Source organism: Nyctereutes procyonoides, unplaced genomic scaffold (genome assembly GCF_905146905.1).
Source record: "Nyctereutes procyonoides isolate TBG_1078 unplaced genomic scaffold, NYPRO_anot_genome, whole genome shotgun sequence".
Taxonomy (NCBI): Eukaryota; Metazoa; Chordata; class Mammalia; order Carnivora; family Canidae; genus Nyctereutes; species Nyctereutes procyonoides.
In genome coordinates this window covers 39,760,637-39,766,202 of record NW_026575133.1, presented here as the reverse complement: position 1 = coordinate 39,766,202, position 5,566 = coordinate 39,760,637, and positions in this window count along the sequence as shown.

Here is a 5,566-nt window from a genome sequence, read left to right as displayed (position 1 = left end):
TAAAAGTCTTTTGCCTGTTTTTCCGCTTTTTGTAAGTTCACATTTCTAAATAATAGGCATATACAGCTATTTGGTGATTTTTCGATTCCCGTGACTTCCTATTGTGGAAGATGAGGACTCCTTTTTTTTTAATGCCCCGTCCCTACCCCCTTCTTACACTTCCCAGAACTGCCATCCTCCCAAGCATCACTGTTCAGGGCTCACGTGGTGATCACGACTTTATCTGTATTGTCCACAGCAATGCTTCCCGTCCTTTTGGGTTTGCCACTGTTGCTCTGTGTCAGGTGTCTGGGAGTCTACTTTCAGGGTATATACACAGCAGGACATTTTTCTGAATTTAGGCAGGGTCGTGTGACTGATCTGGCCAACAAGCTCCAGAGCGTTTAATTGCTGATGTGAAATTCTCCAAGGCTCTCTTTGCATGTGGCATTGCTAATTACCCACATTCCAGAAGATGATTGCTCCATCAGTCCGGGTCCTTTTTGTGACTATGATGAAGAGAGTCCTTTTTTTTTTTTTTTTTTTTTTTTTCCAACAGGCAGTGAGCATGTAGCAGAAGCAGAAGATAAGATTTGATTGTTTTAAGCTATTGTGGTTTGGGGGGATGAAGTTGGTCACCACCCTGTAACCAAAGTTTTCCTAACTGAATTCTTTCCTGAGCAAATGTTTATTTTTCCTGGAAATAGCAGTGTTAAAGAAGGTTGGCTTAATTTTCTCTGTTAATCAGAAATTCAACTCCAAAGTTTACACTAAGGGTCTGAATCTCTTCTTAGTATTCTTTATCAGAGACTCTACTAATATTATCCTTTCTCTCTTCACAGGTTGCCTTCTAGCCTCCTGCTCAACTGTCTTCCTGGAGAGCCTCTTCACCTCTCTGCTGCAGAGCATGAATCCCCTGGGAACTTACTTTTGGCCAATGAGATGTAAGCAGCAAAGTTGTGTGTGACCTTTGGAGGAGTCTCATCTTTCTCTCTTTTTCTTCAAACTGGATGGAATAGAATGTGATGGCTGGAGCTCTGGCTTCCATTTTGGACCATAATGATAGGATATCCTGAAAGAGTTCAGGTCCCTGATAACTGTGGAACCTCCAAACAAGCACTGGACTGCCTATCATCACACTTTTTTTTTAATGTGAAAAATAAATTTATATATCATTTATTCTGGTTTCAAATTTCTGGTCACATGAAGTTGAAGCTGCTTCAAACTGAACCTTCCTTATGCTTAGCTAATTCCTTTGTTTTGGTGAAACACATCCTCTTATCTCTTGTGGTTTGGTTAAGAAATAGATGTGACTATATATCCTAGGTATAAGGGGTCCTATACAAAAAAAGAAACTATTAAATCCTTACTTCACAGCTTTCATCAAAATTCATTCCAAATGGATTAAATCATTGAAATGTAAAGCAGGAAATTATAAATATAGGTAAGCAATTACGACTTTAACCTGAAGGCTTTCTAAAGATGATACTAGTAGAAATCAAAACCAAGTTGAATAGGGTTTAAAAGAAAAAAATAAAAAAAAAGAAAAAATCTTTTATAGGTCATATCTACTGAAAACCAAAATAAATGAAAATTTTAGGGAGCCATAATTAAACTCAGGGCTGCTAATCAAGGTTCTCTCCTTTGACCAGAGTTTCTCAATGCTGGCTTTATTGACATTTTGGACTGGATAATTCTTTGTTGTAAGGATCTGTCCTGCACATCATAGGATGTTGGCCTGGGACCACACTTTGAGAACTTCTGATCTGTAATCTTATGCCTGCGAATAAACATGTCATCTCCTAAAATATGAAAGTAAAAATAATATTGACATTTCCAGAACATGGAAAAGTTGTGATCATAGGTAATCAAGGTGCATCTTTTTTTTAAGATTTTATTTATTTATTCATGAGAAACACACAGAGAGAGAGAGGCAGAGACACAGACAGAGGGAGAAGCAGGCTCCATGCAGGGAGCCTGACGTGGGACTCGATCCCTGATCTCCAGGATCACGCCCTGGACTGAAGGTGGCGCTAAATCACTGAGCCACCCGGGCTGCCCTCAAGGTACATCTTGATGGTGGAGTTCAGGAGTTGAGAAACCATGTTCTTATAAGAGATTGCAAGACAGAGGACAAAATTTGTGATTTATGGATCAAGATGAGGATTTGATTTACAGTTGCTCTAAACTTAGTGATCTTTTTCTTAAGTAATATTACTATAGACATGACCAAAATGAAAGAACCAATCTCAAGAGAAATAACAAAGATGATAACAATGACTCTTATCAGTCTGTGATATGGATGTCCGTCTATCTTTACTCAAACTTCTTCCAATTTCTTGTTAAACTTCCTATGATAAATTCTATGTAAATGTCCAGGGACTATGTAAAAAAAGCTATGCAACCTTCTCCACTTACTGCCACATAACTTTTAATACTTTACCTAAATAATTTTTGTAGGAATAGCAAAAAACTGCTGGAATTAATGCTGTATACTTTTCTGCAGATAGGCCAAAAAAAAAAAAAAAAGAAAAGAAAAAAGAAATAAATCATTATGTAGTGAATTTCAACAGATGGCTTATATATAATCTTCTAGGTTTACCAGACATGATGCATTTTTAGATCATCACTTTTGAGCACCAACCAGCACCTTCTCTGCATGCCCTGTGCCATTGTTTATTACAGCCAAGTGAATCCAGCACTGAAATGATCTGTCTTGCGCCAGCAAGCTACAAACAAAACCAATAGCCCTGTGCTGGCAACATTATTTTACTGTTGTCTCCTTAATCTCCTCTGTTCTTTTGCAATTACTTTTATTAGTATTGCTCATTTAATGAGACCTTGGAGTTCGGAGCCAGATGGTGTTGTTAGTTAAATCTGGAAGACTAATGGAATTGAGTTCAAACCAGGTTAAGGGTAAAAGAATCACAAATCTCCTAGCCTATTGTTCTGTATACCTTTGGCATCCCCGAAAATTAGTGTAGGCTCCCGACGGGAAGACTTGGATTAAGGTTCAGAGAGACTACATGTGCTCCTATTTGGGTGCTGCTATAGCAGAAATAAGACAGGCATGTTCCCTGCCTCATGGAGCCTGTAGTCTCCTAGAGGTGAAGGACAATAAGAAGCGAGCAAGGAAGACCACCAGGCATTGGGATAAGTGATGAGAAGGGCAGGAGGTGGAGATGACGTGGAGGGGTGCTCAGGAAAGCTGTCTGAGGAGGTGCTAGTGAAGTTGACACCAGAATGATGGGAAGGGGCTGACTTGGAGAAGCAAGAGGCATGTCATCACTGTTTGTTAGAAGGAGTCATGGAACGGCTGTGGAATGGAAGTTGTTTGTGTTCCCAGGGGGCTGCAAGGACACCACCATGACTGGAACCTGCAGAGGGAAGGCGGGTGGCCTCAGATGAGGCCAGAAGCCACTGGACCCAGAGATGTTACATGAGGCAAATGGACATTCAGACTCTGAGATTATCCAGGGATTTTTAATCATCTTTGGGGCAACATGCTGATGAATAAGACCTGTAGAAAGACTATCTCTGAGATCAGAGCAATAAATAAATATTCATGATCTAGCCAGTATGTGAAGACATCAGAAGCATGATTTTGACCCTTTGTGCAGAGGGCAGGCAAAACAGAGGCAATATTTTGATTAATCGAGTTGCCTCATGTGGTAGCATTAATTTAATACTTGCATACCGCACTTCCGGTAGAGCACAGCGGTGGTGGTAAATCTACCCAGTGTCTCCTCCTCATCCTTCCTGTGGGTAACAACGACTGGCCTGCCTCTGACCAACATCCTGCCCTACACTATGTCCCTGATACATGAAGTAGTCCCCTTCCCAGAGGTCTCCTTTCTACTCTTTCTTCCTGACCCCAGTCCCCTTCTCCCCTGTGGGGCCTTCTGCTTCCATCCAGGCCCAGTTCAGACACACACCCACCTGGGAGTGAAGTCAGGAGGGATGAGTGAACCTCCAAGGACACTTGCAGCAACATAAGCTCCCACTTGTTGGCACTCATACTTGCCTTGTTTAAGTAGGGTGAGCTAGATCATTCGTTCATTTAAGATATTTACTGGACCTGTTGCCTTCTACAAACAGATGCGAGAACGTATGTATTGATTTGCATTCTTACTAGCAGTTGCCATTTATTGAGCAATTAATTGGTCAAGGGCTCTTCAAAGTGTTAGTGATTTAATCTTTATGTGATGGTTAATTTTATGAGTCAGCTTGGCCTTGGTGCCCAGATACTAGGTTGGACATTTTTTCTGGAGGTATTTTCAAATGAGATGAACATTTAAGCCAACAGACTTTGAGTAAAGCAGATTAGTCTCTAGAATGTGGGTGGGCCTTGTGCAATAAGTTGAAGGCATCAATAGACAGAAACTGACCTTCCCTGAGCAGGAAGGAATTGTGCCAGCACACTGCCTCTGCACTGAGCTGTGGCCTTCCTTGGGTCTCCTGTCTGTTGGCCCGCCTTGCCGATTCTGGACTTGCCATCCTCCACCATTGTGTGAGCCAATTCCTTGAGACAAATCTCTCTCTCCCTCTCTCTTTCACTCTGTCACTGTCTCTCTCTGTTTGTCTGTATATCTCTCTAAACACCCTGTCAGTTCTGTTTCTCTGGAGAACTCCCATTAATAACACACTTTATAGCTTAACCATTTATGCCCATTTTACAGATGAGAAAGTTGAGGTGCTAAGCACCATGCCCAAGGGTAGACACTTGATGATCATGGAGCCAACATTCCAGGCTAAAGTCCTTTTGAGCCACAGCACAATATGGCGTCTCCTTCATGAATCTGAGTGATGAGAACATAGTGACCTGCTCATAACACACACTATATTCTTTTTTTTAAAATTTATTTATTTATGATAGTCACAGAGAGAGAGAGAGAGAGAGGCAGAGGGAGAGAAGCAGGCTCCATGCACTGGGAGCCTGATATGGGACTCGATCCCGGGTCTCCAGGATCGCGCCCTGGGCCAAAGGCAGGCGCCAAACCGCTGCACCACTCAGGGATCCCAACTATATCTACACTATATTCTACAAAGTGTCTCTCCTTTTTAATATTTACCAGCTACATTGGGTTCTTATCATTCCCACTGAAGTGCAAAAATGTCCATCCGCAGAGAAGGCTGGTCAACAGGAGGCTGTGTCACAGCACGTGTACTTGCTTGACCTATTTAGGTCCTATATACGAAATTATCTCCTTCACAGTCATAATGTCCCAAAGTATCTTGAAATAACCACACAACTTCCATACACAGTCAACTGTGAGGACTTTAGGAGCACGAGGAAGAGCTAAATAGACAACAGTTTAAAATTCATGGTTTTGCTAAAAATTAGATTACATCTCCCCTCCGCTTCCGAACAGGCCGTTAAAATAAAGAGAAATAAGCAGTACATGTGAATGAAATTAAAATAGAGAAAAACAAACAGCACACACAGAGTCCCCGAGCCTCTTGATGTCTTCCCCGTGGGCTAAAGTCCCAAATTGAGGTCAAAACTTCAAAAGTAGCCTCGAACTGGAACCTTTCCACAGGAAGAGCCAGCAGTAAATATTGACTCCGGGATCAATTGTTTCTGTTT